Below are 12,272 nucleotides of genomic sequence, written 5' to 3'. Positions count from 1 at the left end.
CGCTGTATCGTGAGGCCATCATTATTGTTGGAATTGTTTCATGGGGTACTTTGGGATACCCAAACCAAATAACTACAGACAACTCTGACTTACGGTGCATCTGCTGTACACAGACAGAAATCCAATGTGATATAGCTTGTGTGCAAACACATACACACATACTACACAAACACAGACACATACACATACATATCATGAACTGTCAAATAACATCAGAGCAATCCTGAAGAATGCATGAGTAGACTGATCTTCACACACACACACACACACACACACACACACACACACACACAGTAACTCTAGTGGTTTTCCAGCGGGGCAGAAATATCATTATACAGTTAACTGTACATTACAAATGGGCTGCCAACTGTCTCTGGAGTACCACATGACCCCCGTTGGCTCCTACGATTGGCTGGCAGGCAGAACGGCAAGAGTATCAGGTTAGCGATTGATTGGGTGACGTGTGGTGGAACAGATGGAACAGAGAGGAAGTGTATTCCCAGGAAACCACACCAAACCATTGGGTTTTTCCACAGGCAGGTGAGGTGGACACACACACACACACACGCACACACACACTCTAACAAGACAATTCCTGAACCTACACCTCTCCCTCTCTCTCGTACTGGCTCGGGCTCTTCCTGGCTCTCCCTCCAGCCCTCACAGGCTATTTGGCTCTGCATAGATCTTCATTATGTTTAATTACCTTCTCAGGTTTCACTGGAATGAATCCACATGTGAGTGAGTTGGGGGGCGTTCTTTTCCTTTCCTGATTCTAAAGCCATTTTTTATCTGCCTAAGAGGTGCAATAAATCAATAAAAGACAAAAAGCAGAATTGACATACTTTTCCATGGCAAGATTTATACTGGAACTAAACTGAAAAATCTGACTGTAAGTCCAACAAGCTTTATGTTGTTATTGGCTGACCAGAGCAAACATGGCTGGCAGTGTCAAAAACCGTGTTTCAATGACCAAGAAATTTGTTCTGGAGAAGCAAAAATGTCACATACAAGTGAACCTAACTTGAATATGTAAAAACAGAGATCAAAATCCATGTAGTTGTATAGAAGCCAACAAAAGCTAATGCTAATATTAATTTTTTAAGACAATAACTACATATTTTATTTATTTATTGTCCACTTCATTCGCACTTTCGTAGTTCAGCAGGTGGCAGAGGCTTTCACAGTCCAACTACAACATTGTTTATGTTCTAAATCTTGTGTTGCCAAAATTTTCATAGTCAAATTGACCTATGGGCAGATGAGGAAGTGACTCATCTAACAATATATTGCCAGCTTCTGGTCATACATATACAGTCATTTTCAGTTTTCACAGAAGTTTACCATTTAACGGAGGTAAATATAAAACTGATTTCAACTGGATTTTATGCCCGGATGTTTCCAAAGGTTCATGATTTGATAGTCATGACAATTCAGTCCTTTACTTTCTCCCTCTCATTTAAAACACTAAATGCAAGAAAAAGTCAAGATGGATTATTATCCAAAAGAATTTGATACTATTGACAGACCTGTACGCTGACAGCTGACTCCATAAAAAACAAGAAGCAACACTGGCAAGAAACTGTGTGTACATTTGAAAGACATTTAGTACCTGGATCAGTTTCAGGGCTGCTACAAATTGCAGCACATCAAAGACAGCTCCCTTCTGTAGTGGAATTAACTTCATATTGTGAATACTCTTATTGTGATAGCCCACCAGCCGATGGAGAAATAAAATACAATGCTTTTTTTTAAGTTTATGTAAAAGTCAGTCACTGTGGGAAAAAAAAGAGAAAAGAAAAACAACTTCAGCTTAGGGATGATATTTTGAAGCTGTTCACTTTGTCAATTAACATAAATATAAATCTAAAAATAGGTTGTGATAACCTATTTTTTTGTTAAAATAAAGGCAATTCAAGAGTAAGAAAATGGAAAATTTAATCTTAAACAAAAAACGTTGTTTACCTCTTCCTATTGTGAACATTAAGTGATTTTGATCCAGTGAAGATATTATAAACAATGCAAGTTCCAAGAACTCAAACTTGGTTTACTATGAAGTTTTGGTGTATTGTGCATCACACACAAGCCAAACGGCTTGACATTATTTGCCCTGTGTACAACTGTATCATATTCTAGGACACGCCTGGTTGGGAAACCCTGTGGGAGGCAGGAGAATTGCTCAAGAAGATGGCAGGCTAGTGGTTTTATTTACCAGCAGCAATCTGAGCCTTGCTTCTGAAAATAGTCTCATCCCATTCCTCCTCAGTGAACTATATAGTATACATTTCAATATTTACTTCAAGAAAAAAAAATCCTTAAAAGAAAATCCATCTGCATAGCTCCCCTCCCTGGGTTCATTCAACAACACTATTTTTCCTCTGAGGGAAAATAAATTGTTCAATATTTCTCCACCATTACACAGGAACCCAAATGGGGAAAAAATAAACAAAAGCAACTGGAAATAGCCTCAGGGGCAAACGACTAAACAAACTCTTTGTGGAATATTCTTTTTGCTGGTGCTACTCTAGTACTCAGTCGGGTAGGAGGTGGGCTCACTCACTCTTTGAAAACAGGTAACTAAACTGTACCTTTTGGAGGAGCCTCTCACTGAGGTAGTATCACACACAAGTTTTAAACAGTATTCTTTCTCGCAAGTTCAAATTTGGATCCCAACCATTTTTCCCTTGTGCACCCCATGTGCAGTGGCTATGTCCTTGCCACAGTTGCAGTGGGTTTGATTCCACCTTTGGCCCTTTGCTGCATGCCATCCCCTCTCTTTACCTTTCAAACTGTCTAATAAAGGCCAAAAATCGTCTTAAAAGAAAAAAAAACTACAATCACTTACATTACAACAGTGTACTTCACTGTATTTTATCTAAATTCATTGCCATATAACCCTTTTTTTCTATAGTGCTTGAAACTTTTCCAAAATACCACCTGCTACAAAGCAGCTTCACCTGGAAGCCATAATGTACCAGCACACAAATGCAACCTTAATACAATACTAGTATAAAAAAGATACTTCATACCTCTCTTGATATCATGGCAAAAAGTCCTTGGTATCCAAAAAAGTTTTTTTATTTGTTATTTTTTTGTTTTACTAAAACCCTGCTCACAGTCCTGGTACTCATATTTATAAATGCTAATGAACCACCCATATCCGAGCACTTTAGGAGAACACTCTGTGTGTGTGTGTGTGTGTGTGTGTGTGTGTGTGTGTGTGTGTGTGTGTGAGAGAGGGAGAGAGAGAGAGAGAGAGAGAATGATGATGAGAAAGGGAAGAAGTGGAAGGTGGGGTATTGTGCAATCTTTCTGTAGGTTATTAATAACTCTGAATAACTCACTATATGCAAAGCAAGTGCTTCACTTCAGTTGATAGCTGTGGATAACTGTCCGAAACGGGGTCGCTGACTGCACTAAGAACACTGGCCTCATTCGTGTTCAACACAAATTTCCTCTATCATTATAGTGCTGAAAACACAAAACAAAAATTGAAGCATTCAAATGCTGACTTGGACGTTGATGACCAACAATTAAAGCTTTGAACCGAGCTTCTGCTGAAGTGGTGATGGTGTTATTTCCACCAACTCTGGGTGGTCCATACAGCCTGCTAACAGCTGTTTTCAACTATTAATTTGTTAGGAATGCAATAAAAATTCAGCTGTATTGAGCCTAGAAAAAAATCTCCAAGCTATTTGTATCATACTGCTAAAATATGTTGCATTTCAAAAAAAAAAATCATAACATGTTAATCTACAACCATACATACTGCATGACTGTACCTTTGATTCAAACTGAACTACAACTGTATATCCTTTAAGAAATACATTTAGTCTTTTGGTGCCAAAACACACCTCTCCTGTACCACTATTTGTGAGTGTGCTGCACGCTGTGTTGAATTCTGCTTTGCTACAGAGACCTGTGGAGGTTTACAAAATGTCCCATGAAATCCAGCTGCTGTGGGCACGCCAAATATCGCTCAACAGATAACAATACGTGTCTGCGCTGTTGGGGCACTTACGGCCGCGCAAGCAAGCGAGTGTTTTGTGTCATGCTGCAATATGCAGGGGATGATTTTTGCAGGTGTCAAACTGTAAACTAGATGAAAACAGCTCATTTTGTGGCACCTGGGCTGGTAAAAGCAGAGAAATCAATGATGGATTGGGAAAATAATCATACAAGAAAATCTAGCCCTATTGTTACTCAGGGCTGCGGCAGTTTGCCTCAGCACCCTCTACAACCCCCTTGAAAATACACGATGATTAGATTTAAAACAGACAAGACAAGGGAAGATTATTTGCAAGATTTCCTGAAGTTTCTCCAACTAGTAAGGTGTTGATGCTGCACTGTACTGCATGTGTGAGAGAGCAGGTTTGACTCGTCCGCAGCTCAGAGGTAATACATTTGGAGCGCAGAACCAGATGGATAGCATGATATTAATCACCAAAGCCAAATTACATGGCTCACATGTCACAATTTGGTACTTGTCAATATTTATTTTTAGTGTTAAACTAACCGGGATGTATATAGCTGCAGTTGTTTTCCTACAAAACTCAAATTTAAAGGAAGCATGCATTAACAGCACTGCAGGCTAAAATAAACTAATTACAGAATGTGTGAAAATGTCATCAATTATTCTTCAGAGCCTTCCTGAAGTGTTTAGTACCTTTAACAGGTGCATTTAAAATACAGCTTCTGGGAGTTTTCAAAACCACTTTCACTGGGTTTATTATCTGTGCTCCCTAAAAGGTGCACCACACCCATAAGATTTTAACTCCAGGTTAAATCCATGTTCAGGAAGCACCACTTGGGTAGCCTAAATCCATGTGTAATCTGTGTCAAGGAAATTGCTCCCATGTGTGTTAATGCTACTGACAGAACTATTAGGCCACAGTATTAATGGCTTGCTGAAACACACAGCTAAACAAACAACTGCCACAGCTAGCTTACCCTGTCTTTGCCCTGAGGGGTCCACACAGGCGAGAGATGTTACTCAGCGCTGCACACAGTAGCAGCTGTGCTAACAGGCACAGCAAGACTCGTGCTAATGCTTATAATATTTCAGCAACAGCATTATCACCAAAATACCACAGCAGTGAACTGCTGTTTTGTGTGCATGTAAACAAAAATAATTCTGGCATTGCATGCATGTTAAAGGGACAGTTCACCTCAAAACCTACCTAAAAACATTTTTATCCTCTTAGCTGTAGAGGTATTTGTCATCTAGATCTAGATGTTTATATATGACAACAATGTAAATATGGTAACATATACTTATAGCGATATGGTTTATATATAGTTATATGTAATTTAAGAAAATACTATTTATTTAAAGCGGAAGCGAGTCAATAATTTTTCAATAACGGATGGAGAAGGGGTGGAATTTAATAAGTTTGCACTTCTTCCCACTCCTTATCATACATGTCTGTAGCCTATGTTTGTGTTTGTTTACAGGTTCATTCTTTCCTTCCTTTTTTTTTAAATGTTCAAAATAAATTTCAATTTCAGATTGTTTTCGTGTGAGTTGCCAAGTGTTGGAGATATTAGCCATAAAGATGTCCGTCTTCTTCCAACTACAGTGGAACAAGACACAACTCAACAGCAATGTCTTTTTTCAGAAATCACGACCCGATGACTCAAGATAATCCACAGATCTTGTTGTGAGCAGTTTTATGTTGTAACTATTCTAACTCTAACTCTCCTGCTGAACACATCAGAGGAGACTACAATGGATGCAGCGCACAATATCATAATATCCTGGGGGACAGACCATCAGTAATTGAAAAGCTGTCCATACAACAGTGAGCTACAAGACATGTCTGTAATGAAAATAATATTTTTTTCATACGCATCTTAAAAAGGGGAAAATCAAAATGTGGTCAAACAGAAGAATATTCCATAACTTAACTGTTCCTTAAGTTTAAGTGAATTTCCCCCCCAAGCGCCCACTTCCTTCCTCCTCCTGACACAAGGTTGCTATGGTCTCAGACTGGGTCCCCTGTGAGATGAACATGAGATGTGTCGATGAGATATGCTCATACACTCTCTGTATGTGTGTCAGCGGGGAGGACGGAGGGGCTGCGTCTGGACATGATGTCTATATGTGTTTGTGTGACTGCGTATGCTTTGACACTGAGTCTGTGTGTGAGAGAGATCACACCAGTGTTCTGCACTGGATGTGTATAAAAGCTCTGCCTATAGTAAATCCCCAGAGGTGGCAGCCTAACCCAAACATTCGTCTGTCAATCACTATAAGCCACCAACTATGGTCATGACCCGGGAACAGGAAGAGGCCTTGTTGTCCCTGAACGGATCTTACTGTGCTACTCTGGAGGGAGCCATGTATATAGAGATGTATCTGTGTGTTTAACTCACTATTCAGTATTATAGGGTGAGTTCAGAGGAAGTGGTGGACTTTTTGCATGGGACTTCTATGACAGCCTTGAATCGACTACTAAAAATGTTAAATGCACTACCTCTCTCTGTAGAGTATGCCATAAACTATCCCACTTAACGTAATATTATTGTTGAAATATTAAACTTACTGAAACAGCATCTGAACCAGCCACGCCTGTCATTTTTAAAAAGCGCAAGATTAAAGAGCAAGAGATTAATATTCCCGTAACCTTTGCCCAGCTGTTAAATAAGCACACTAGGTATCAGTCATGATGTAAGTGCAGTAGCCAACAAAGGCAAATGCTCTAAAACAGCCCAAAAAATTCCATTAGGAGAGACATGTTGTAGCTCCACAAGCGTTGCTAATTCACAAACATGTAGAAAAATCTAAAACAAATACGACAAAAACTTGCCGTTATTGCAGGGGCATGCGGCAAAACGACAAAACAAGCGCAAATATGATGCCAACACGGAAACGATGCAAAGTCAAAAACACACAAAACCCCAAAACAAATGCAACAGACAAATGCTGCATTTACAGTTAAAGATTCTCCAGGCCTCCAGGGGGAGTGCTATGGGGAACAGCTTGATTTTTCAACCCCTGAGAGAGAAAGAGAGACCACCCACGAAAGTGTTCATTTTTGAAGTGAGGACAAGTGGACTAAAGACACAACATACAGTGGCACGTATTCTTTGTATTTGGCCTTTGAATTTTACAATATTATAAAAGAGCTGCTGGACATAGAGTGATGGCTTGTTCAAAAAACAGCCATATTTGGGGTCAAATGCACTACTGGAGATGTAGCAATGGTTTGCCAAGAAAATACCTATGTTTTGTGGCATAAATGCTGTCAGAAACACATTGATGTGTCTCCGAAAAAACATGTTTGGGGGCAGAAACATTGCTGGACACAGAGCTATTAGTCCCAAAAACACCTACGTTTCAGGACATCAATGCAGCAGTCACTAGAAAACAACGTTTGGGGACAGAAATGCTTGTAGAAATGCCTCAGTGTCTCCCTAATGATCCACCGTTGTGTTCTCAAACAGAAGATGACAGCCTATCGACAGTGGTCTGCAGATTGGAAGCCCTCTCACCTAGACGTCAGGCCATACACCATCTCCTCCACCTCCCAATGACAACGTCAGCGCAGGCAGACTGCATGTCACTGCATAACAACACTCACAAATTCAATCTCCAGCAGGTTCACCACTTATCTCCACAAAGTGGGTAATGCTTTAAGACTGTCTGTTTGTTTTAATCAGTATTAAGTCTTCTTGGATGTGGAGTGGAAACGCAGGGACCAGAGGGCGATGTATGTCAAGAGAAGTGTCCCCTTAGCAGTGATTTCTGAGTAGATAAATATTTTCATAGGTGCCAGATTTTTCCCTGCTATCCTCCACACTCTCAAACATGGAATATAGGAAATAATATTTTGATTAACTTTGTTTTTGCATTACTTATAGACTTAAAATCTCAAGACACACACACACACAGAGCAAAGAAAAGCAAGAACAAATAATATATAAATCACAAGAAAAGTGAGACTGCAACAGGAAGAGCAACAAAGATTACTGCAAGTGTTTCAGCTGCCAGCTATGCCAGTATCAACAAGGTGAAGAGTGAGAGAGGGGGCATTTCATTTTTTAGATGCATGATGACCTACTTTTGTGGCATCAGCCAACATCAAGCAATTCATACACACACACACACACACACACTGAAGCTTCACCATATAACCGCTGACTTTGTTCTCCTTGTTTAAATGGATTATGCATATTCGACCCACATTGCCCCAAAAAGTAGGTGTTTTTTTCTTTTCTCATATTTTATCAGCTTTCCTAAGTTAAAATGTTTCATTACATTACACAGAGCCTCCTACTTTCCCCGCAAAGGCTAATGCAATCAGTAATAAAGACAAATTTTCTTCTCTCTCTTGCAGTATTTGTGTGTCAGTGGCTCTAAGTGTCGGCTTCTTTGAGCGTCCTGGTGTGTGATGAAGTATGTGAAAGGTTGACAGAGAGAGTGTGAGAAAAGAAACAGACAGAGAGACAAAAACACATGTACTGTGTGTTTGTCTCCGAGCCAGTGAATGAAATATACTGGCTGAAGTGTGTGTGAGTGTGTGTCCTGGCACGTGTGAGGTGGTGTGTGGGCGTCGAGAGGGAAAGCTCATAAAACCCATGATCACACTGATGAGGTCACGGGGAGTGAAACCGGAGAAAGCCTTTCATTTCCTGTCTCATTCCATCCCTCTCTCTCCTACCTCCATTCATCCATCTCTCCTCCACCTTCCTGCCTATACTTCACTCCTGTTTTCACCACTGATGCCAAAACTCAAAGTCTTTCTCACCCTCTGCCTATCTGGAATTTTTCAGTATGTGTCACCTAATACTGGAAAACAAGAATAGACTTTGTTTTTCAAAAGTGACTAATGTTGCGTTCAAAGGAGACACATTAAATCTTCTCTCTCTTTGCTCTGGTTTTAGTGTATGGGTGATATGAATTTCTGTCAAGTTAAACTCTTGAAATGTCTTTCTTTAACAAAATCTAAAAAAGGCAAGTACACAACCTATAGCAGCAAATAATGATTACTACCATTAATATCCAATCCATCAGTCATTTCCCTGATTATTCAATTGTTGTTTGGTCTGTAAAGTAGCAGAAAATATTGAAGAAATCAAGGTGACATTTTCAAATGTCTCATTTTGTCTGACCCACAGTTAAGTGCCTAAAGATATTCAGCTTCCAATCATGTAAGACAGAAAAGTACATAAGAAATAGATGAAACCACATAATTTGGGAACTAATCACTTAAAACAAACCTATTTCTCAAACCTATTTGTTGTTTTCTCCAAAGGTTATGATCTGTCAGAGTAACCACATGTAATGTATTAATTAACTAAAAAAATCAACACACACACTCAAGCCCCCACAAAGAAAAACATGGGTTTATGTGAAGGTTTGAGAGAGCAGCAATGAAACAGATGTTTCAGATACAAACTCCAAGTTTAGCAAAAACATTTTATTTTAAAAAATGTTAAATATATGTCGATTTAAAACAATTCTGAAATGCACATTATTTATTGAGGGTGATTGGCACAGTCAAACTTAGTGTTAGAAGTATATACACAAGGTTTTTAAGTCAATACAGAGTTGGCTGCAGCTTGCTGTTGTCCAAGGCCACAATTCATGGAAGCTACAGGGAAGAGAGTTTGCTAAACAGTGGGTTTCAGCGAAGTGAAATGGCGATTTGAGTCTATCGCCAGCGGTTGTGAGTCAACATGTGAGTACAATCTTTGGTAATACTGTCAGTATAAATGTGTGTAGACCACAGAGACATTTTTTTCTCACAAAACTTACATCTGTAGCCAAAGGGAGACTGTATTGATGTCAGTGGTCACACCGCTAACCTGCAGTTATTTTCTGTTGGAAGGAGAAACCAGCCCTAACCATTCACAGTGAGGCGATCGTAACCATGGAACAACACAAAAGAAAGTAGACAGGAAAGTGTTCACAGCACAAGTGCCTGAATAATGGAGACTGTAACTAGAAGTGGACAGTAATAGTCCTCTACTTTACTTTTAGATAGCAGGTGCTGTAGAGTTATCACTAAAGGTAAAGTATTCATACATACAGAAACAATTGACATTTTACATCAGACTTATATAACTGTGACTAATGGAAGTCCATTGAAAATGTCCAAACATTTTAAAATACTATAAAGTCTCTGACATTAAAGCCATTTGACAGTATCAATAATCACAGGCACCGACTCCTCCTTAACTTTTTTTTTCTACATCTGCTCCAGTGTTCACATGCCTCCTTAAAAGTGTAAGAGTTTGGCTGCGCCCTGAGACTGTATGAAATAATGGACGTAACAGCCGTGACATCACCCACTGGTTTGTGGACTCCTGTTTTAAAGCCTGGAGTTTGGCATTTTGACCGTCTCCCTCTTGGATTTTTGACTGTTTGGACAAGAGGTTGAAGATAACTAATGCTCGCTGCTAGCTTGATTAGCACACTGCATGTACTGCTATGGTTCACTGGGATAATGCTCATTTTTTGCATAAAACCATTAAAACAGACAACAGAAAAACTAAATATGCAACTCCTTAGAGGGTCTTGTAGCACAACCAAATGCATAAAAAGACTATTTTAATGTGACCAAAATGTCACAATTAATTTTCATGAACTGAAAACACACTGACACGGCTATAGCTATTTCATTTTGTCATTCATATACTCTGGGATCTGTGGGAACAGAACTGCTCTTAAAGCCAACCTCAAGTGGTCATTTGAGGAAGTGCAGTTTTTGGCACCTCCATGCTGGCTTCATCTTTTCGTCTCGGAGGTTGCGTCATGACTGTGGATAATGGAACTAATTCAAATATCTAAAAAATGAATATGATATGATATGAAAAAAGATTACCATTGTTACCTAGGGGACACATCTTTCTTATTTTATTTCCCCCATGGCTTTTCCTTTTACACCAAGCTGAGAGAAAAAAACGTGTTTACTTTTTATATCAGATAGCAAAATAATCAATATGGTGTTTGGCTGGGTGTTTGTAATAAGCACTGCAGCCTTTTGGGATTGTTTGCAGTGCTTTAGACTTCTACTCTTGTTTTTTGGACAGGTGGTCTAAGAAATCAACTGAAATCAACAGAAGCAACTATATTCTCTACTTTATTTTTGCTTAGCAGAATGCATTTACAAGCTGTGAGAACCATCTGCTACTTTGCGAATAAAGTTAACATGATTTTGTATCCACCTGTGTTTCTATGGGTGGGTCTTCAACAAAAGATGAGGAAAGCGATCCCTGCATGAACACTTATGGCATTCTTCTTGTTAACTTGACTTTTAATAGCACAACAAAAAGCTCACCATCAATTTTCTCCACATTTCACCAAAACCTCAAGGCACACCTGAGCTCACTCTACAACACAACAGCTGTGAACCAGTGCAGCTGAGGATAACAGAACTACACAACTACTCCCGCAGTCACTCTTCTTCTTATCACCGGCTCATTACTGGTCAGTGTTTGACAAAACTCCGAGGGGCAGTGGTAGCTGGCTGCCAGATTGACTGTCCCATCTGTGTGCTCACGTTTAGCAGAGGGAGGAAAATTAAAGGCGGGAAAAGCAGGAATGATGCTGAGGGAAACTGTGTCTGCTTGCATGGATACATGTGTTCCCAAAGACAAAAACACTGGAAACACTGAAACGAGAGACCGCACCAAGCCACAGTATATGGGATCAAAACAAACACAAGACAGCAACATGACAAAGGGAATTAACGTCAAATAAAACGAGGCACCTTGATTAGAAAATGGAATCCCTTTTGAAAAATGACTGCACACAGAAAGACTGAAATACAGTATGTGAAAACTAGTCTGCATGGGTGTGTGTAGTTGTCTCAGATCATCACTGAGCGACCTGCCACTTCTGATTAACCCTGATCGAACATCTCTTTGTGTTTGTGTGTCTAGAATATATTCCATTTGTTCCCCAAAGGGGAGATAGTGAAGCAGCGGCACTAACGGTGATTAGGTATTCAGTATAAGGTTTAACACAGGGGACCTCGGGCTTTCTCTGAACCATATTTTATGTATTTTTTTTTATTTATTCCAGTTTCATAAAAACAAACAAATTAGATAATGTGGATGGGGAGTCTGGGATTAATTTTGAAGCAGCTGATTAGTGTGTTTTTGTGTGTGTGTGTGTCCTGGGATAATTGTGTCTGGGACCAAGCCTAAAAAGCCTTCAGGCTTTACTGCAGTCTGGGAGATAGAAACACTCCCTCCTTCTATCCCCTTCTCCGCCCATCCCCCCTCCAGCCCACTCATTCTATCTTTTCATTTTCCTGTTTTCT

This window comes from Plectropomus leopardus, chromosome 15 (assembly GCF_008729295.1).
Source record: "Plectropomus leopardus isolate mb chromosome 15, YSFRI_Pleo_2.0, whole genome shotgun sequence".
NCBI classification, from domain to species: Eukaryota; Metazoa; Chordata; class Actinopteri; order Perciformes; family Serranidae; genus Plectropomus; species Plectropomus leopardus.
This window is presented reverse-complemented; position numbering follows the sequence as displayed.